At 41.7% G+C, this 23,459-nt stretch overlaps 1 pseudogene; it reads right to left on the bottom strand.

Annotated features, from left to right (window-relative positions):
• Positions 1 to 3,661: 3,661 nt before the first annotated feature.
• LOC147419951 (DEAD-box ATP-dependent RNA helicase 20-like) overlaps positions 3,662 to 23,459 on the bottom strand; it is a 237,328-nt pseudogene continuing 217,530 nt past the window's right edge.

Raw genomic sequence — 23,459 nt, 5'->3', positions numbered from 1 at the left:
TCCTGCTATTGGTTAGGCCATTTTCACTTACAAATCACTCCCTTCTTAGAGATCAAAGTTCCTTTGAGTGCATCGCTAAGTGAAAAGGAAGAGAGAAAGAGGAGAATCTAAAAATAAAAGACCCATTTTTGGGTACCTTTTTTGTAGTGCACAACAATGAACACGTGCACAAAAACAGTCTTTCATAATGAAGGCACACCATTGTAGGCACTGTCAAATAATAGAGGTCGTCACAAACAGCCCCACCCAAAAAATAGAGCCACCAAGACTCCTGCCTATGTCCACCTCCCACGAAATTGTCTTGCCCACATTCAATACTACTTTTGCACAGGCTGCACGCGCATAAAAAATTGGCTTGCCAATGGGACTAATCGTGCAAGTAGCACGGGTTAACACAAGCAAAGTACCAGCCTGCAAAAGAAATTTTATGTGGCCAAAGTCTCCCACTCTAGAGAACTTGCATGTAAAGTGAGTGATATATTGAAACTCAATGCCAGACAACATTTGATCAGGCAAGCTTGCCACATCATACTTTTTGATTTTGGTTTATCTCTTTGATATACATTGAGGGAAACACTTGTCAAATCTACTTCTGTAGTCAAGCCATATCCTTTTACAAAAATATTGGCATGCTGTATACAACCAAGATGTGAACTTGCATATGTATGGCCCTCTCATGCCTACTGGCAAAGCTTTTACCATCACTAAGCATAGACCAATCAAACACAGATTGTTAAAGGTGAGCATCATACAAGTCTTGCAAATTGGTATACGTATGACATTGTCCTTTGTAAATTGCTTCATTGAAGGACCGTTGCCACCAGAGCGACTCCATTTAATGCTATGGCAATCCTACTGTGGATTCTCTAGTTTTGAATGCACTGTGAGGAAATCTTCCCCTTCACACTAGTAAAAACATCCTAGAACTTTGTGGTGATATGACATTGCAAGATGGACATTTGGGACTATAATCAACTCCCCATCGTTCCCTCCTAGCGAACGCTGGATGATGAAGACATAATTACATGTGTTTCCTCCTCCCTCTCTACCTTCCCTCCTACCTCCCCCTTTCTCATTAATATCAGTGATGATTGCATTCAACAACCTATTCTGATTTCAAGTCATGGAATCAATAGCGATATTCACAAAACCCAATGGTGAAGTCATGTATAGATAATGATTTAGCAAAGGACCCTGCTTAACAGTATTTCTTGTTTTCCATCACAGGCTACATCATCTGCTTCACCTTACAAGGCGGTTGCATTGTTTACCTTTTTGGATATATTTTTTCCACCCTAAAATATCACTATTGTCCACTATTAGGGCCATATAAATTTCTATGTTTGCAAGGATTCTATTTGTAAATTTCATTTCCAACTCTAACTTACTAGTGATTGCTTGCACAAGGGGGTGATTGTGATTGCTGCCCATGTCATACAGACAAAGACCATCTTTTCTGTGTCTTACAAGCCAAGGCTAGTATACTTTGAAGTTGTGATTTCTAGTTGCTAAGCGATCAACTTTGAGACATTGAAGTTTTTTAATTTAGGGCTAACAACTACAACTCTGATCTGAGACATTGAAGTTTCATGATTGCAAGGCTAGTTCATCTATTGAGAAGATTCTAGCTTAAATTGTCTAACAAGTTGTTTGTTGGTATGAGGTTCAAGGATGAAGTTTGAAAGTGATGATGCAACGGACAAGAGGAAAATTTTTCATGGAATTTTTTTCCTTTCAAGCCTGAGGGCTGCAAGATTGCATGGCTCATTGTAAATTGCATTCCATGTAGCCATGATAAAACTATAACCGAAATTGAGGATTTGAATGTTGTCTGTTGGTCAAATTCAAAATGGCACTCACTAAGAGTGAACCAAGGATGGATTCAACAATCTTGAGCAATGGGAAAGGATTTCTCCATGGAAAATCAAGCTTCATATATATCCCCAAGGTCCATCAAATTTGTCTCCCATGCCAAATTGTTGCTTGCACATACAGTGTGCATTTTATTAGGTTGGAGATGCTTGAAGTTTAGTGTAGGATACTCCTTGAAGATCCAAATGTTATGCATGATCAAAAGCATATCAAGTGTGTTGCAGAGAACAAGTGGATTGGTAGGCCAAAAGTATGTAAAGCCAGCAAATGTTGGTACAACTTGTGGTGACTTTGGTACATCATATTGCTTACTTTATCGGTCATGCCTGGAGCCATTTGTTTTGGGCAAAAAGTAGCTTCAATGCTCTTTTTAAAAGTAAAATTCAAACAATGATTATTATAATTTTAAGTCACAGTGTGTGCTTTCAAAAAAAATGGCTCTATACTTAATATAACTTTGATTAGTAGGCCATCTCAGTGTGGAAAAGATATGCATCTTGAGAACCAATTGAGGCCTGCATTGATACACTTGACAAAAATGGCTACAAAAGTTTAGGCATGGTTTGATCTTCTTGAAGGATAGAGTCAAACAAACACTTCATAAGTTTCTCATGATCCATACTAATCTATGTGTTTGCATATCAGGTGGTGGTAGAAATCAGCAAAGGGGTAGGTGTTGAATCCTTTATGCCAAGTAAACACCCAGGCTCCTTTCAAGGTGGATCAGAGGTTCCTCATATGTTGACTCCAGGAGGTATGCTGAAAGGGAGTCGACATGTTTATAGTCAAAATCAATTAGTCTATGGATCATTGGCTATAGATGACATGGTCCATGTTGCGGGAGCTAATCACACCACCCATAAAGTGCATGCAACACAACCTAGATCACCATAATGCAAATCGAGGACACAGATGTGACATGATAGGCACACGAGGAAATATCTTTAGCTTGTTAGGCTAAGACCATATTTCACATACAACAATCTGGAAGGCCAACTAAACCACAATCTAGAGTCTCACTGCTCTCAACTACACCACCTACCCACTTACACACAGACGGGAGGAAACTCATTAAATCATGCTAGAATAGTACGAAACTTAAGGAACACCATCCCCTCACTAGGATACACCTGTCCCAAAGCCTCTACTCTCAAAATCCTAGCTCTAAACCCATATGCGAAAAAAGCGTATAAAGACAGAGCCGGATTTTTGAAGTGCCCAAAATTGAAGTCTATGAGTACATATGCGTAGCTTATGTCGCTACAAGTCTAATGACTACTTGTTGCAGGTAGAAAAGAGACATCATTTCATCTACTTATGGCCACAAATAGCTCGTAGATGCGCGAGCGCGTTCGCTTAGTTCCATGAGGAATGCTTGGTGTCGATGCATAGCTACGATGATGTAGTCGGATCTACAATGTGATGAACGAGCGGGGAGTAGCACCAGGATGAAGCTCACACTCTCTCTCTCTCTTCCTCTCTCACACACAGTAGACGGCAATGCTAAAATTTCATTATAATTAAGTGTTTTACAAAAAGGACCTAGGTACCTTATATATACTAAGGGTACCTCAGGTTAACCAAAAATAGAGTTTGAGGGGTCAAATGGCTTGGTATTTACAATCTAGAAGTGCCATTGCACCCCGGATTTTGCAACTAGACTAGCTACTTATTACAAATGATGTTTATGACCATAATCCTCAGCATTCCATAACTCTCAGAAAATAAGGCTTTGTTGAGTTATGTCATGCCCCTCCGCATTCATGTCATCCCTGACATGACCTAGTTGTCAATGTCGGTGCAGTCTTTGTTGGTGTTTTGATGATGTAAAGAAAGTACAGGCTATAGCCTTTGCACAAGCTCGCCCTCTTCGTCCAATCTGATGTACCTAGTCTTCACATGATTCAGGAGGAAAATCATAATTGATGTTGAACTTCATGTCCTTCAAATCCATGCTTAGATGCAACATGTGTTTTTGTAATTATAGGTCTACTGCTAGATCTAAATTCAGAAAGAGCCCAATCTCATTCAGCTTGACTCTTATCATAATGGTAGAGAGAGCTCCATCCATCACTTGCTCCAGCAAATTTGTTAATTTTAAGTATTTGTAATTCTCAAAAATAACTTCTACAATCTGTAGAATTGAGTGATTGACTTTGTAAGGATTCTATAGAAATTGTCTGGCTAAACCTTCAACTTCTTATGCCAAGTTGCTGTCAGGCCGAATCTGGGAGATAATTTTTTTTTGTCTGTCTTGAGGTTCAATACCCATGTCTAGAATTTGATTCGCTTTAGCAAGGACAAGATATGTAACCCTGTGAAGGTTGGTTTGTCTACCACTTATGTGTTCTCTTCTTTGTTGGTGACTCCTTTGTTCCTGCATCGAGGTGACCAAAGTTGCATTTTTCACTGTTAGCTTTTGTGTGCTGTGTAAATCATTATACTACTTCTACTTGTTGCATCACTTAATTAAAGCCCAACCAACCCAATTAATTTCCCAAGTTAGTAACTTGCATCAAAAAGGCTTTATCTGATATCATTTGTGATATAGATGACCATCGATGAGCTATCATTGTCCATTTGTTCCCAAAATTCATATACATGATTTACAAGGTATGTAGATGGCTATCAGGGCTTCAAATTTGAAAAAAATGCATTGTTGGCAAGCTAGGGATTAAGTCTCTCTCTCTCTCTCTCTCTCTCTCTCTCTCTCTCTCTCTCTCTCTCTCTCTCTCTCTCTATTTTTTTGAAACCCTTAGCTTGTACTCTCTGTGCATAGCCTCCTGACAAAGTTTAGCTTGATTTTGACTTGTATTTGGCTTTCCAAGCTAGCTTTTTGGATTTCAGTCTCAGAAATGATGAATGGGCATCATTGGCACCATCTGGCTGCCAAACATATGTAGAACCAATGATGGTGATCAAAATTGGGCTTGATCCCTAGTGGCTATTGAGGCAGCTATCACGATAGATGACTGAATTGTCATTATTTCCCCTTTTGTTCTTGTCAATATTGTTAGTCCCTTTTATTTGTTAGGCTTCATTAAGTTACATACAAGATAGAATATTATAGTTGTTACCATATACATGTGGTAGTGATGTGTGTGAACACACTAGGACCGCCGGGGCATTTTTTCCCTCTTTAGGAGGTTTTTTCCCCCGTGCATTATATATACGCCCATCACTCTAGGGCTATCTATCTTTCCATTGCACACTAAGTAACACACTCTCTATTGTGTGCCTTGAGCTTCCTTCGTCTTCTCCAAGCTGTGTGTGTTTCTCTGCAACCCTAATTCCAACAATTGGTATCAGAGCAGGTCACGTCCTCCCGGGCTTAGTCGCCAGCTGCTCCAGCACACGCCTGCTCACTTTCTCCGATTTCAGTGAGCTTTGGCGAGCGTTCGCAGGTCAAAAAATATTTTGGGAGAGCTCAGAATTTTGATTTGGGCTCATTTCGACCTCCGTTTCGCAGCTCAGAATTTTGATTTGGGCTCATTTCGGCCTCCGTTTCCACTACAGGCAGTACTGCACAGGCTATTTAGTCATTTTGTGCAGATTTTCTATCAGTGCCGTTTTCTGCATAACAGGTGCCTTATAGTCTTCTATGGTTTGTGCTATATAGCACAAGTTGTTCCCGCTCCATTTCTCCTATTTTCGGGCAGTTTTCACATCAGGTGCAGCATTTACCATGGCTGACAACAACAACACATATGTGTTCAAGATGTTTGCTGCTGAGGACAGGTTGGATGGGGACAACTACCCTATGTGGGCTTATATGATGCAACATGTTCTTGTGTCAAAAGGTGTCTGGAACATTGTGCAGGGCATTGATGTACGTCCTGGTTCTCAAGATGTAGGCGATGTTGAGGATGTTGCAGGTCTTGCTGCAAGGATTGCAGCTGTTAGAGTTGTTTTGCCTACGGCAGAACAAGCTCGTTGGGATGTTAAGGATGCGTAGGCTCATGCATTGATTGCGTTGTCTGTGAAGCGCACCATTATTCCTCACATCCGTTCAGCAAAATCTGCAAAACAGGCTTGGGATATTCTAGCAAGTCTTTATGCAAGCCGCAATGAGGCTAAAATTGCTTTGCTGCGTAAAGAGCTAGAGTCGAAGATTATGCAGGAGGAAGATGATATGGACACTTTCCTTGCTAGTGTCAAGGATATCAATGAGCAACTCATTTCTGCAGGTGAAGTCATTTCGGACAGTTCCCTTGTGCAGACTGTTCTTGATGCCTTACCAGATTCCTACCAGACTTTTGCTAGTACTTGGAGACTCATGACCCAAGGAAATCCTGAAGTTGTCAAGTTTGATGCATTATGCACATTGCTGTTGCAAGAGTCACTTTCTAGAAAAAACAGGACTAGGCAGCGTGCAATTGAACAGGCTTTTATTGCTTCTCAAAGAAAGGGTGGTAACAGTAATGCAGCCACTTCTTATGGTTCTGCTGCGAGTGGCAAAAATTCTGTTCCTAATGTTTCTGCTGGCAGCACTTCGTCTGGCAATTCTGGTGATAAGGGCAAAAAGAAGATGCATTGCCATTATTGTAAAGCCAATGATCACTTGATCAAGTCGTGTCCTAAGTTGAAGGCCAAAGAGGCTAAGAAGAAAGAGGGTGGTTCCACTGCAAATGGTGGTTCCACTGCAAATGGTGGTTCCACTACAAATGCAGCCATTGTTGAGTCTTCTGTGAAAGGAGATTGTGATGCTGATGTTGATGCAGAATGGGCTTTTAGCGCAGAGTGCACTTACAATCCTACTGTCCATGATGCATGCTTGTCAGTTGCTGCAGATTCACATGTGTGGTATTTCGACAGTGGTGCTACAAAGCACATTACCTCACATCGTGAATTGTTTACCTCTCTCGAGTCTGTCCCTCATGGGTATTCAGTCACTTGTGCCAACAACGCCTCTTATCCAGTTCAGGGAGTTGGAAAGATTGTGCTCACTGCTGCTAATGGCAGTTCCTTCACACTTGTTGATGCACTTTATGTACCTGGGATCAAGAAGAATCTCTTGTCTGTATCCGCACTTGCTAGACTTGGACTTGTAGTCAAATTTGTGGATGACAGATGTACAGTTCATGATCTCAGTTTTGGTGATGAAATTGTTGCATCTGGGCTTTTGTGCCGTGGGATGTATAAGCTCACTTTGTATGACAAGTGTGGACAAAATTTTGCAAATGCTGTTGCAGATTCAAGGGCTATTTCAGATGCAAAACTTTGGCATGCACGTTTTGGTCATCTGAATTTTGCCAGTTTGCTGCGTTTGCAGAAATCTGATATGGTTGCTTCTTTGCCGCCTCTTGAAGCACCTATCAAACATGTTTGTGAAGGCTGTATTCTGGGTAAAATGCAGCGTTCTAAGTTTCCAAAGGATGGTTCAGTTAGGGCCACATGCAGGTTGCAGCTTGTGCATAGTGATGTTTGTGGGCCCATGCAAACTCCGTCCTTGGGCAATTACCTGTACTTCGTGACTTTCATTGATGATTACTCCAGGCATGCATGGGTATTTCCGCTTAAAGCGAAGTCCGAAGTTTTTATGTGCTTCAAACAATTTTTGGCTATGGCTGAAAATGTCTCAAAATGTACTATGGGCACCCCCCGTTCCGATCAAGGGGGGGAGTATATGTCTCATGAATTTAATGCATTTCTGGCTAGTCGTGGGATAAAACACCAATGTACAGTGCCTTATACACCTCAGCAAAATGGTGTTGCTGAGAGGAAAAACAAGTCACTAACGGAAATGGCACGATGTATGGTCAAAAGTCAAGCTTTGCCGCATTCTTTTTGGCTTGAGGCCATCATGTGTGCCACTTATGTACTTAACAGGTGTCCTACGAAAGCTTTGCAGTCTATTACTCCATATGAAGCATGGCATAATAGAAAACCTTCTATTGAGCACATGCGTGTTTTTGGCTGTTTGGCATATGCTTTGGTGCCACAAGTGCAGCGCAGAAAATTGGATGATAAGGCTGTCAAATGTATTTTTGTTGGTTATAGTGCTGAAAGCAAAGGTTACAGGTTGTATCATCCGCAAACAAAACGTATTCTAGTTTCACGGGATGTAGTGTTTGTGGAAGACTCTGTTCAGCCCTTGCTGTCATGTACTAGAGACAGTAATGTAAGCTCACAGGACATTTATGACACTTTGTTGCCTCTTTTCAGTGGTGGAAATACGAATGTAAGTTCCAATGAGGCAAATGTACAGCCTATGGGGGTTTCTGAAAATGTTTTAGAACAGCCTATTACTGATGCAGATGTACATGATGTACTTGATGAGGAAAGGGCTGAAAATGAGCAGGCTAGAGGTATGCCAAAATGGCTGGTGCACACTTTGCGTGACAGTAAATTGGATGCACCTTTATCTAGTCGTACTTGTTCAGGCTCTCGCCATGCATCTTATGCATCAGATTGTTATTCTTTGGCTGTGTCTAGTTTACATGATGTTGAGGAGCCTCTATCTTTTGATGAAGCACAAAATTCAGAAAATTGGATTGCTGCCATGAAATCAGAATATGATGCACTTATAGAGAATGACACATGGACTTTATGTGATTTGCCTCCTGGCAAAAAGGCCATTGGTACGAAGTGGGTTTACAAGTTGAAACGCAAGCCGGATGGTGAGATCGATCGCCATAAGGCTCGACTTGTTGCAAAGGGTTATGCACAACAAAAAGGCATAGATTATGAAGAGACTTTTGCTCCCACTTATCGTATGACTACTGTGCGTTTTCTATGTGCATTGGTAGCTCATTTTGGTTGGGATGTACATCAATCAGACATTGTTACTGCTTTCTTGAATGGTGACATATTTGAGGAAGTTTATGTAACGCAGCCTCGCGGTTTTGTCATAAAAGGACAAGAGGACAAAGTGTGCAAATGTAAGAAGGCTTTGTATGGGTTGAAGAAATCTCCTCGTGCTTGGTATGAGAAAGCTGACACTCATTTGGTTAAACGAGGCTTTCGTAACAGTCCAACAGAAAGCACATTGTATGTAAAGGGTGAGGATGATGTATTTCTCATTGTGGTTCTTATGTTGATGATTTGCTGATCACTGGACCAAATGAGAGACATATTGCTGAATTTAAGGCTGATTTGAATGCTACTTTCAAGATGAAAGATTTGGGGCTGTTGCATCATTACTTGGGTATACAGTTTAAGCAGTGTGATGGTGGTATTGCCTTGTGTCAGAAAAGTTACATAGAGACATTGCTATGTAAGTTTGGACTTGAGGATTGCAAACCTATTGCCACTCCCATGGAAACAGGTTTGAAGTTGAATCTACATGATGCTGGCGATCCTGCTGATGTCACTCTTTACCAAACTACTATTGGCTGCCTCATTTATGTATGCAACACGAGGCCAGATATTCAGTTTGCAGTCTCGCAGGTCAGCAGCTTTATGCATAGCCTAGGGTCTAAGCATTGGCAGGCTGTCAAGAGGATTTTCCGCTACCTTAGTGGCACTTTACATCTTGGCTTGTTTTATCCCAAGGGGGGATCATTTCCGCCAGACTTACATGCTTTTTCGGACTCAGATTGGGCTGGTTGTTTTGACACGCGAGTGTCCACAAGTGGTTTTTGTTTCATGCTTGGCAGTTCATGTATATCATGGTTGAGCAAGAAGCAACCTACTGTGGCCACTTCGAGTTGTGAGGCTGAGTACAGGGCAGTCTTCACAGCTACGGTTGAGTGTGTATGGCTCAGACGCCTTATGGCTGACTTGGGTGTTGGACAGGACACTGCCAACACTATCTGCACTGACAGTCAGAGCGCATTGGCAGTTGCGAGGAACCCAGTTTTCCATGCTCGCACAAAGCACATTGAGGTGCATTACCACTATGTCAGGGAGAGGCTCTCAGCAGGAGAGATCAGCTTGGCTTATGTGCCAACATAGGACAACCTTGCAGATCTTTTCACAAAGGTATTGTCTCGTGAGAAGCTTGAAGCTTTCCGCAAAGCTTTGGGCTTACTCCCCTTTGTGGACTGATCCTGTCCTCAGGGCATGGCACTTCCCTTTACTCATGTGCCAGCTCTCGTTCACCGCATCACTCCAGGGGGGATTTGTTACCATATACATGTGGTAGTGATGTGTGTGAACACACTAGGACCGCCGGGGCATTTTTTCCCTCTTTAGGAGGTTTTTTCCCCCGTGCATTATATATACGCCCATCACTCTAGGGCTATCTATCTTTCCATTGCACACTAAGTAACACACTCTCTATTGTGTGCCTTGAGCTTCCTTCGTCTTCTCCAAGCTGTGTGTGTTTCTTTGCAACCCTAATTCCAACAATAGTATAATGATCTACTTCCTGTATACGGCCTTGTAGTCGTGTGAAGTGTCTGATGGCAAATTTATACTTGATGGGTGCTTTCGTTTAGTCACATCACCAACTTCCTTTGTCCTTGAAGGCCATCCTAGAGTGTTATGACCATTCTATCATAGTCAAAGGTTGATTGGCATTCTTTTCTTACCTTTGACATTACTCATTGTGCGTATGGAGTTTGAGAGATGCATCGTGAAGTGTCATCATTTTCATGGACCTTCTTTGCTTTGTACGACTTGACATCTCTTCAGTCTTTTCTTTATCTGGATTATGGATTTTTCCCGCCCTTTTCTCAAAAACATAAAAGAATGACTAAATAAAACTAAAAATCAACTCAACTCAAAAAGAAAAATCAAGTTAAGAGAAATCTAAATGCTATGTACACTGTACACATGTCCCTAGGGGCTCATATATTACTTTTTTCCCCGTACTCCTCTTGTAATGCTATTATGAGGGCATATACTCTAAATTTTGTCAAGAAATCATCACAATCAAACACAAAAATTCAATACAACTCACAAAACATTTCCCTCTCATACATTAGGGAAAATTTGGACTCACAAAGGGGCCTTATAAGGAGTTTGACTTCCTCTCTCATGTCCAAAACGGGCGTGTGGTACATTTTTTTTTTTTTGCAAATCAACTCTAAACTTAGTGGAGATTTGATAGTTAGAATCTACTCTTCAAGCTCTTTCTATTGATATATAGCACGCCATGAGAATCCTCATATTTTGAAAGAATCTATTTTTGATTCTCTTGTGATATGACAACTTCGTCTAGAATCTAGAGAATAAAAAATAGAAGCTGTTAAAATATGAAGAATCTCGTGGCGTGCTATATATAAATAGAAAGAGATTGAAGAGTAGATTCTAACTGCCAAATCTTCGCCAAGTTTAGAGTTGATTTGCAAGGATTTTACCGCACGCCCGTTGTGGACATGAGAGAGGAAGTTGAACTCCTTATAAGGCCCCTTTGTGAGTCCAAATTTTCCCTAATGTTCATAATATTAGGTCCGCATTTAGAATGCCTCCCTCCCTCCTATTTGGAATCCTCCTTGAAGATAGGGTATCACCAAGGGTATGTGTTGTGCTTGGGAAATTAAAAATTGTGCCTATGCAGGCCTTGTAATGTAGTCCTATTATGCATACACAGTCAATGCATGGAAAAGATTTATGTTGTGCAAGATGTGGGTATAAGAAATTTGCTTATTGGCATTTGCTGGCAAAGCTTCTTACTCTAAGCAATATGACGGCCTTTGAAGCTCTCGTGTCATTTTTCTTGATTGAAGGTTGTAGAGCTGTGTTGAAGGCTTACTTATCTGTTTGATGTTTCTTTAGAATCCTGTTTATCCTTGTGGTTGGTTGTCGTATTTGGCATACTTCCTCAGAGTGGGTTCTCTTCTAACTGTATTTTAATCGTAGGAGGAATTGAAAGAAATCAAGCGGCGGTGCAGTAAAACAATAGTTTTATTGATTTCCTTTGGGACCCACTTCTTTGTGATTACTAGTTGTTTCATTGATGCTGCTCATTTGAGTACCATACTTGTCCCTACTTTGTTTGTGTTTGAAGAGACTTCTTTGGGATCCACTTTGTCTTTGTGTGAGTCTCTAGTGGTCTTTGCTTCAGCTCTTGCACACTTGGTTGACGATGAGATTCAGACTTTGGGAGTTGATGCTCTAACTGTTTTAGAATCCAAATGAATTCCTGACCTCTTTGTGCTTTAATCAATATATTTGAAACCCAAACATCATTTGCAAAAGCTTGCAACTCTGTGTTTTTCCTAGATGTTCTTGCAAGCTTCGATTGTTTTTTTGCTGGCATTGGATCTTGTGATTTTTCATCAAAGATCTTTGTCTTCTTGATCCATACCTGTTTTTGGCCAATCTGGCTCTTTGGTATCCAGATTTGTCAAACTTTTTGGTTTTGAATTGTTTCTCTTTGCTTTTGGCCTTCCTTGGTTGTTACTGAAGCTACTAGTGATCGTGATGATCTGATTTGCTGGTAGGGGATGCCATAAGAATCATCACTGTCACTGCTATCCTCAGCAAGGTTGCATTCTAGAGCTTTTCCTTTGTGGCTTGGCTGGTTATGAAAAGTTGTTGTCTGTTTGCTCTTGGATTGTTATTTCTGGGATGACTTTTGTGTCCACTAGATTAGAGTGCTGGTAGCTTGTTGACATGGTTGTGCTCTTCTTGGCTGAGTCTTTTCTTCCTGTATAGAAGCCATGTGTGAGGATGCTTGTTGCAGTTGTGTTTCCACCGAGGATTTTGGAATCCACTTTTGATGCACTTTATTCTTGTAGCAATGACATTGTTTCATGGGTCTTTCATCTGGACAATCATAAAACCGTGCACTTGTTAAAGTGTTATTCATGTCACCTGCAAGGTTGTCTAGATTTCCATTGTCAGCATCTTCTTGAAGCTCCAAGTTATCTACAGAGTCATAGAACTCGTCTTCTTCTTCATCTTCATTTTCCGGATCATATTCACTGCAAAGTAAGGAACAACATCATAGCCATTGTCATCAAAAAACTTCGTTGTGGATTGTCTTGAATAGCGCACACATCGAGAGTAGCCAAGATGTGTTCCCATTCAAGTGGCTCTAATTCTTCCTCAAGAAAGGGTTATGGGATGTAATTTGTATCTTCAATCACCCTTTTGAGGATGTATTTCTCTCACTTTAAACTTCCGCATTGCAAAGCTCCACACATCTACAGTTCTTTAGGCTTACCCAATCATGCTAGAATTTCTGATCCTGCTACATTAGCGGAATCAAACTCCTCTATAAGTGTTCTCATCACATCCCTGTAACTATGGTATTGCAAGTTTATCCTTGTTATGGTTTCCATATGTCTCAGGTAGATATAGTCATATCCCCACTCTTGGACCATTTTCAACTGTTGCATGAATGGTCTTCCTAGAATGATGTCATAGTTGTTCTTCTTCCCAAAGTAACAATAGAAAAGGTTTGCTCATATTCAATGCCACAAGAAGTAACCAATACTTCTTTTAACAATCCTATGGGCCTTTTCATGTGTCCGTCTGCAAGCTGTAGTTTCATCCTTGTAGCCCTCATGGATGGTTTTGCCCATGTTTTCCAGACCTCTTTTGTTGCGATGGAAACACCAGCTCCACTATCAAGGATTGCCATGGGTTTTTCACCTTGAAATCCCATAGGAAGAGTGGTGTTCCCATCTTCTCCCTCATAGTACTCACCTATCTTGTTTAATGGCACTGGCCAAGTGTTTAGTTGAGGCAATTTAAGCTCTTTGATCCCTTCCTCGATATGAGTAATTGGTTTCTTAACACCAAATTTCTCTAGGCATTTTCCCACAGTTGCCCACATGTTTGGCTAACGTTATCATACAATTGACTGATGTAGATAGAATATCTATCGGTCCTTTTGAATTGATGACCTTGTTGGGAGATGGTCTCTGTGATGGGACTGCAACAACCTCTGGCTTGGCCTCGTACTCTCCCATATAGGATGGTAGTGTTCTTAGCGAGTGGGGCTGATTGTCCATAGGTTGTATAGATTCTTTGTCTCCCCAATATGATTCCACTTCTAGATTCATTTGAGATATAGCCTCAAATTCTGACATTGGTGGAAGAGACACTCCTCTTCCATCACCCATCTGGTTTACTCGTTTGCTTAGCTCACTCGCTTCATTGGCCTCTCTAACTTGTTTTCACAATTTGTCAAGACCATCTAGCTCTCAGTATAGATATGTGAAATCCTTCGGAAGAGTTATCCGTGGTATTCAACACTTTCCTTGGCTCTAATGTTGTGTCGTTGAGATTCCGTCCGTGCTCGTGACCAGAATATGGGTCTTTTTATTCCTAGCTTGGTGGGATTACTGGTGTAGGTGGAATAAGGATCACACCCTCAGGTTTTCGAACTGGTGGTTCTTGCACATTTTCTTGCACATTTCAAGCCTGTCTTTTTCTAGTTCCGCATATGGATATGTCATCCATCTCTGTTCTTTGGTTTGGTTGTTTTGGAGCCGTGTTTCATAGGCTTTCAGGAGGGTGTCTAAATGCTCATTAACCTTCTTGACCAAGAATGGTCCTCCCGAACTAGCTTTATAGTTTTTCCTTTTTTCTCTTTGTTTTTTAACTAGGTGCATTGGTCTTTAGCTCACCCATCTATAGACTTGTGTGAGTTTCCGTTTTCTCTGTCTCTTGCTTCTCGTCAGCTTACTTTTGAGCTTGCGCTCTCGTAACTACTTGAACTGGTATGACGTTGTCATTTTCCGAGCTACTGGATAGCTAAACAATTCTAAAGACATTTGTTGTGATCTTTCTGACTTGGTTTGGGTTTCTTGAACAGTCGGGGATCAAGTGACTAACACCACAATCAAGAAAATAGGCATTTACTTGTGTGATCTCTATGTGAGGACATTGTTTGACCAAGTGGTTGCCACGGCTTTTGTAACAATCTATCTCTAGTTGAGGAGCGTTTTCTTGCAATTCCTCTTGGATGTAAGCAGGCTCTGACCTAGCTAAGCCTCTATTCACAGTGAACCGCAATGTCCTTTCATCCATCTCATACCTTCTTTCTTCAGGTCAAAATGCAGGAGGTGGAGTTTTTACCAGCCTCACCCTTCCATGTGTTCCTCTCACCTTTTGTCACTTCGAAGGACAATACCCACTTTGGTTGTTATAATACATCGTAGTTGGTACTAGAACTGGTTTGTTGGATGCTTCCATCATCTGCATATATTTCATGTCTATAGGCATTCTAGCACCTGGCAGTGGAGGTTGTTGTTTGAAGACAATCTATGGTCTTGCAACTCCTACTGGTCTTGGTGCATTCCCCATAGCGTTTCTAGGTGGAGCACATGCTACTGGAATAGGTTGTACATACCTCTCCCTAGCATATTCCATGTTATAGTAACACTCTTTTCTCATATGGTTTGTGCATTTTCTCTCAATTTCGTACCATAGAGGTTCTTGGAGGTCAGATTTGACTAGAGGAGTAAAGGGAAAAGGTCTTCTCTATTGGGCAGTTACTACACTCCCACTCCAACAACAAAGCAGAGTACACACCCCTAATTCTTGGATCAGAACAATGTGTTTTATAAGGGGTTCATTGCCTAAATGTGTTTGGCGATGCCATGCTCTTGATAAAGCAGATAAATGGCACTTGGGTTTTTGAAACTCAGGTTTTTCTTGGCCAATTACGCCAAATTAAGGATCTTTTAAGAAAGTTAGAAGTAGCGTAGCTATTTCATGTCCCTAGGGCAAAAAATCAAGAAGCAAATGCTCTAGCCAAGGAAACAATACAAGATGTTCCCATAGGAGCAATCAAACAGAAGCTGCCCCTCTTTCAGGGTAGCGATGATATGCCTGATATCATCAGCTTCTTAGGTACAAGAAGCATGAGAATCACCGGCATCTCATGCATGATGCACCTCCTCAGTAATATCGATAGGGTAACTCGTTTTCCGTTTTCCAAGCCAAACTTTGTAAAAAAATTATTTTGTATATTCCACCTCTCTCTAGGTGATGGTCACAAAGGCCCACCTAGGAGAATAGCATTTTCTTATTTCTCCCTGTAGACGGCTGGTGTAGACGACTGGGTAATCACCATGTGGGAACATGTTCTTAGAAGATGGGCAACGAATTACTTAGTAATTACTAGAGTAAAACTAAAGTGTATAAATAGGGCCCATTACATTATTATCAGGTTGGCAATTGTTATCACTTGTATTAGCGCTTTGGGCTATAATTGTACTTGAGCATCAATGGCAGTATTGTCGGCTATACTTTCTCTTTGTAATCATATTCGCCGTAATCTCAATCATGGTATATATTTCAGTGATACTTACTTCTCGACCAGTCTTCTGAATCTGAATCTGAACCTTAAAGTCCGATTCTTATTTCAGTATCCACATTTCAATCTAGTCTCTGATTTCTGTCTAGTCTGCTGTCTGAAATCTTTCCACACTAGTAGCGGAAATCCTTCAACACTGGAATTAGTTGTCTCAAGAGATCAGCTCCAATTCCAATTTGGAGATCACGGTGGCTCGAGCTGAAGCTCGTTGACTGAAAGAATCTTCTCCCACTTGAAGTTTTCAGCAATGGCACCAAAGTCCAATCGTGGCCGAAAATCTACCAATTGTGTGGACCCCATTCCTGAGGAGTCAGGAAGAGAGTCTGACCCCAAGAAAGAGAAAATGACTGACACTGAGGCTCAAGAGGAGCATAGTCAGGCTGAGGAGGCGCAAGACTCACAACACTCCAGTCATTCTCGACGCAGACGGGCAGAACGGGAAGCACTAAAGGCAAAGAGTTCCAAGAGTTCTCAGTCTTGCCAGAGAGATGAGAATGTCAAGGGCAGAAAGGGAAGTCACCGTACTTCTATCAGACAAAACAAAGAAGATACTGATACTGAGACAGAGACAGAGATTGATTGGGATGCCGACACTGACAATTGCAAGAAGGCTCCCAAGCGTCATTCTGAAGCCAAGAAGAGAAGTGGTGGGATCAGCAGTAATCGAAATGATTACACCGTTTCCCTGAAGATTTCCTTTCCCATATTCAAAGAAGGGAAAAAGGATGATCTAGATGTTCACATACAAGCTTTCGAGCAGTATGCTGTACTAAAAAACATCGATGAAGATGATTGGGGGGAATATTTTCCACAAACCTTGAAGGAAGCAGCGAGGAAATGGTATTACCATTACCTTGCATGCCAACTGAGATCATATAACAAATTACTTAAGGCCTTTAGGTTGGAATATTCCGACAATCGAGGGGACGAGGATATTCTCTGTGAATTGGATCAGATCAAACAGAGGAATTTGTCAGTCCGCAGCTATGTTGAAAAGATAAAAGAATTGACCAGGCAGTTGCAAGAACCGCCGTCTGAGAAGAGATTGAGGGCATGGTTTCTGAATGGGTTCAGAAGCTAAAAGATTAGAGAACAAGAAGTACCAGCCCCTACAAAGAAATTCAATGATCTAGTCCAAAGAGCATTAAAACTGGAACAGCAGGCTAAGAAAGAAAAGAGCCGAAAGAAGCAAAGGACCAATAGCAGTAGTTTGACTACTGAAGCTTTTGATTCCAGTGCAACGTCCAACAGCTCCGAGAGCAGCTCCAATGAACGGACAAAGGAGAAATCAAAGAAGGGATCATGGACCAAGAAAATTGAAGAAATGGCTAGGCAGATTGCAGAAATTAGCCACACAAGTTAGCCGGTCCGGAAGATGGAGACTTGGTGTTCAAGATGTAAATCCAAGGACCACATCTCCACTGAATGTCCACAATGTACCTACTGCAAGGCCTTTGGTCACCTATGGAATAATTGTGGCATCATAATTCACCATTTTAAGAAAGGAAAGGATCTATTAGTGGTTGCCTACACTGAACCAGTGAAGGCAGAACCAATCAAAGTAGCTCAAGAAGAGAGACCAAGTACCAGTGGTACTGGTCAAGGACGTGGTGGATACCAACCAGGAATGGGCAGAGGAAGAGGAAGAGGCAACTTCCAGACCAGGAGCATGAACTGCTATACCTGTGGGAAGTATGGTCATTTTGCAGCCCAATGTCCAGATGCACCGGTAACGACTACTACTAAGGCTAAGGCACCAGAGCGAGTCCCAGTCAGAGTAGTTACCAGGAGCAAGGGAGTGATCATTGAAGAAATTCCAGACATTTCAGAAGTACCAGTCAATCCTAACAGCAGCAAGTGGGCCCAACAAAGGGAAGTTTGGAAGGCCAAAGGTAAAGAAAAGGTGGTAGATGAGTGGCAAGAGCAACGGGAACTAGAAGCTAAAATCACAGAGGATTTAGCTAAGAAGCTGCCAGAGCTGCCAGAGAGTTTTGAAGCTAGAGTCATTCAGAAGATATCAGCCCAATCGACTGATAAAGATCAGTCAGTACTGGCCATGACAGGACCATGCTAGCTGTAGTACATGGACTAGCTATTGAAATGGGAGTGGATGGAAAGAGTAAAAGTACTGCTAAAGAAGAATGGCAGTGTGAAGACACTAGTTCTTCAAGCTCTGACAATCAGTCTGACCAAGAGCGAGAGGAAATTCAGGTGAAAATTTGTGATAGAATCCAGAAGCTGACTGTAGAGCTGGAGGATATAAGAAAGACCTTACCTGAGGTACCAACTTTATCAGACAACGTAGGAAGACTGAGGCAGAGGCCAGAACAGTGGACCTGACGGCTGTCTGGGATGATGAATTTCCACTTATTTAGGTAGACTACAAGGTCAGGAAGCAGTGGGAACCTCTCTCAAGCGTCATACTGGATGGAGGAGCAAGAGTCAACATAATGGGAGCCCATCTTCAGCAAAGAATGGGTATCACTAACATGAAACCAGCACCATTCAAAGTAAGAATGGCAGATCATCGAGTCGTACAAGCAACGGGTATGATTGAAAACATGCAAATAAGAGTTGGGAGAGAGAAATTCAAAACCAATTTCCTAGTCTTGGATGTGCAGGGAGCATATGGAATGCTACTAGGCCGCCCATGGTTAAGAACAACACATGCTGTTCATGACTACGCAAACCAAACTTTAACCATAGAAGGGGCCAGTGGAAGAATCAAAATCTAGACCAACAACACCAGGAGCTGGAAAAAGGAATTGAGGCCGAAGGAGTTGTGTCAGAAATACCGACCTAAGAAAATTGAGTGAATGCTAGCAGCTATGAACATATTTCCTTTGGCAGAAATTGATTTGAATGCAGTCCTGCTGAACAAAGAGCAAGCTGACAAGCAAAAGAGACAATTCCCTGATCAGTTTACTAAATTCAATACAGGGGAAAGAACAGTTCAGCTAACTGGAAGAATGGAGGAACCGGCTGATATTGGTATAATGGAAGAACCAGTATGTTTTGAAGAGTACCCATTGAATCAGAATAATGACTCAAAAATGAATGGACCTTCTTGGGACTACGTTGAAGAATCGACCAAATGAAAAGGAGGTGGACCAAACTAGTTGCTTCCAGATGATCAGGAAGTAGAGGAGTGGAACCTGGGATCAGAGGAAAATCCCAGAATGATCAAAGTCAACAAGCACCTGAAACCGGCAATGAAGGAAAAGGCACGGAAAATGTTCCAGAACTATAAAGATGTATTTGCCTGGGAACATACAGATTTGAAGGGAGTAGATCCTGAAGTCTGTCAGCACCGAATACCACTGAAACCGGATGCTAGGCCAGTCAGATTGCAAAGATACCGGATGAACCCCAACTATGCAAATAAGGTCAAGGAGGAGATTGATAATCTTCTCAAGGCTGGGTTCATTATGGAAGTAGCAAGCAGTGATTGGTTATTTCCCATAGTCGTCATTCCTAAGAAGAATGGGAAATTAAGAGTTTGTGTCGACTATAGGAAACTAAATGCCCAGACCATTAAGGATCCATTTCCCTTACCTTTTACTGATATGTTGCTTGATGAGATCGCAGGATATGAGATGTATAGCTTCATGGATGGTTATAGCGGCTATAACCAGTTACAGATTGCTCGTGAAGATATGGCTAAGACCACTTTCATCACTGAGTGGGGAGCATTCATGTATCTGGTGATGCCTTTTGGCATGTGCAATGCACCAGCTACTTTTCAACGGTGTATGATGGAGATGTTTAATGAATTTCTTCATCGGTTCCTTGCCATTTTCATGGATGACTTCACTATCTATTCAGATGAGGAACAACACCTTCTATTCCTAGAGATGGTTTTTAAACGCTTTCAGGAGAAAAGGATTTGTTTGAATCCATTCAAATCTGTATTTCTGGTTTGGAAGGGACAACTACTAGGACACGTGGTTTCCCGCAATGGAATAGAAATGGCCAATGACAAGATACAGTGTGTCCAGCAAGCTAAATCACCCAGAACTGCTTCTGAGTTGAGTTCTTTCTTGGGGTATGTGAATTTATATAGAAGATTTGTATACAAGTTTACTTCTCAAGCAGTACCACTATATGAGCTTACAAAGAAGAAATTGGACTGCTGAGTGTGAGGAGGGTTTCCAGAATTTGAAAAAAGCCATTACCAGTAAACCAGTCCTCAGGCAGCCGAATTGGGATATTATTTTTCATGTACATGTAGATGCTTCAGGATTGGCAATGGGGGCAATATTAGCTCAGCCAGATGGCAGCACAGACTATCCGGTCTATTTTTCTAGTCGGAGATTCAGTCAGGTTGAACAAGGCTATACGACTACTGAAAGAGAAGCCCTCGGAATGGTTTTTAGCGCTACGAAGTTCAGGCATTACCTATTGGGGAAGTTATTCCATTTTTATGTGGATCATCAAGCTCTTCTGTTTCTGATTAACAAAGTTATTATTCAAGGCAGGCTAATAAGATGGATGATGCTCCTTATAGAATTTGAATTCAAAATTTTCCATAAGCCTGGCCGAAACAATTGTGGAGTTGACTTTCTTTCCAGAATTACAGAAGGATATTCAGAATCACCTCTGAGAGATGAGCCAGTGGATGCTGATTTATTTCAGTTAGAAGAAGAAGAATCAGTGGATCCTGAATGGTATGATATTTATCAATTCCTTTCCCAAGGTGCTTTTCCAGAGGATTGGAAACAGAATCAGAAGAAAGCTCTGATCATAAAAAGCCTGAAATTTACCATCATCGGAGGAGTACTTTATTGATTAGGTGTGGATGGTATACTTCGAAGATGTGTCCCTATGGAAGGAAGAATGCAAGTTATTTCAGAAGCGCATAATGGTGAGTCTGGTGGACACTTTTCCAACGAAGTGACCTACAAGAAGATTCTGCAAGTAGGTCTGTGGTGGCAAACAATGATTTCTGATGTCAGAAGATTTTGTAAAACTTGTGACATATGCCAAAGAATGGGCCTATCAACAGCTGCAGACATGACTCCCTTAATGCCAATACAACCATTGGGAGTATTCATGAAATGGGGACTGGATTTTATGGGACCTTTTAAGAAGGTGACTCCCAGGAAGAACAAGTACATCGTGATGGCTACTTGTTATGTTACCAAGTGGGTTGAAGCTAAGGCTCTTCCTGACAACACAGCCAAGTCAACTGCAAGGTTTCTGTTTGAGAATATTGTATGCCGATATGGATGTCCAGTAGAAATTGTGACCGATCAAGGGACACATTTTATCAACGATACTATGGAAGTCCTATTGGATATGCTTTCATTCAAGCATCGAAAATCTACTCCTTACTATCCCAGATGCAATGGACAGGCTGAAAGTAGCAATAAGACAATTAAGACTATTCTCACTAAGGTGGTGCAAAAGAAACCAGACCAGTGGGATTTGAAGCTTCAGACTGCTCTATGGGCTTATAGGATAGCTTATAAGGTAACTACTGAAATGACACCATTCAGAATGGTGTATGGTACTGAAGCTGTGGTTCCTATGGAGTTTGTAATCCCCAGTCTAAGAATGGCTGTGAAGTATGGATTAGACTTCAACCATAATCTTAATAAAAGATTGAATGAACTGATGCAGTTAGATGAACTCAGGCAAAGAGCTATGTTGGAACAGGAGATTGTTCAACAAAGAAGGAAGCACTGGCATGATCGTCGAATTAAAGTCCAATAATTCTAGAAAGGAGACTTAGTGCTTCTATATCAGTCTAAATTAGGTCCAAAGAAGCCGAATTTGAAGATTGCCTGGGAAGGACCTTTTGAGGTCGATTGGGTCTTCTCCAATGGCACAGTAAGATTGAAAGATTTATCTGGACTGATGTTGCCGGGAGTATATAATGGAGCAAAGATCAAACTTTATTATTCAGAGACCAGAGAAACTGGGTTGGAACAAGGTACTAAGGAATTGGAGGTTGTTCATCAAGAGATACCAAAATCATACATTTTTGGTCTTTTCCATGTGCAACCAGTTCCAGCTTCAGAACCAGTACCAGAAGAACTAGATCAGGTCCAGCAAGAGTGGGAGTTAGTTCAGAACCAGTATGGACACACTTTCCAAATTTTAAGTGGCCAACGGTCAAGTGGTATGCCAGTGGGTGGTAATTATTACAAGGATGGGTTGCAATCTTGTCCAATGTATGTTTGCCACGACAGCAACCGCGCACACAAGTCTAGAAGCAGCGAGTGGTGGAGCTTTTATGGCGCGAACACGTATAACAGTAAGGAGAGTTAGCATTTTTCCTCATAAAGCTCCTGCGCGACGCTTTCCTCCTGGCAACCATTTGCCATCGCCAAGCTCCGAGGTTTCCTCACTACAGCCGCGAAATTCGACCTCTGACGAGACAGCTGACTGTAAGACAGCCTTACCAGCGACACCAGGAAACGGCTTTGGCACAAGTAAGTCCTCTTCGCCTTCGCCTGTTTCATCGTCGTCGACCTCACAGTGTATGGGTAGAAGGAAACTCTCAGAGAAGATGCAGGAAACTCTTGAAGAAACCCAGGCTATAGTTGTTGAGGCAAAGGCTGAGGCAAAGGCAAGCCTTCCTGTTCTTCCATACAGTACAATCCAGCGATATGTCTTTACTGATCACGCAATGAATCTACTACGACTCTGGGATTTGCGAGTTGTGTTGCAAGCTACAAGGATTGCTTTTGATGCAGATATCATCAAGCAAGTTCTTGATTCCTTTGATGCTGAAACTAGCAGTGCTATGATAAATAATAGGAAGGTGTCAGTGACACCAGAAGCTATTGCATTTGCATTTCGGATGCCTAATGATCCCAAACCGTCTGTGGCGACTGCGCAGCAAATAAGTATTGCTCTAAAGGAGGATGAAACAGCTAGAAAGAAGCGCAAGGCAAGTGCTCAAGGAGTTCCAGTAGCAGGATTGAAAGCCTCCACTGCTTATACAGGTTTGTAGCTGAAGCAGTCAGTCTTAAGAATAACCCAACATATGTGTCAGAGAAATTATTTTCTCACTGTTGGCCAAGATACTGGATCCACAAGTCCATATCAACCTTTGTCAAATACTCTCACATACTGCTGCAGATGTTAATGCGCAGGTAAAGCCGGCTTGGAGTGAGTAGCCCATTTCTGAACCAAAGAAGACTGAACTGTCCTCAGACGACGAGGAAACAGACAGTCAAACGATTTCCAATAACCTGAAAAGGAAAGCCACTGCAGAGGAAGCTGGTAGTTCAAAGAAGCCAAGAATTACACTGACAAAAAGCAATGAGTTCTTGAAGCAAATAGAAAGCCAGGTTAAGGCAGTGAGCACTGAGAAAGCCGAGAAAAGTAAAACTGAGCAGCAATTTGCTCAGAAAACTATACCTGATCAGTCAGTTGTCAAACATACAATTGCTACTGGCTTTGGGAAAGATCATGT

This window comes from Adiantum capillus-veneris, chromosome 29 (assembly GCF_014529385.1).
Source record: "Adiantum capillus-veneris isolate H3 chromosome 29, ASM1452938v2, whole genome shotgun sequence".
Classification (NCBI taxonomy): Eukaryota; Viridiplantae; Streptophyta; class Polypodiopsida; order Polypodiales; family Pteridaceae; genus Adiantum; species Adiantum capillus-veneris.
Note: the sequence above shows the minus strand (reverse complement) of the source record. Positions and strands in the feature narration are given on the sequence as shown.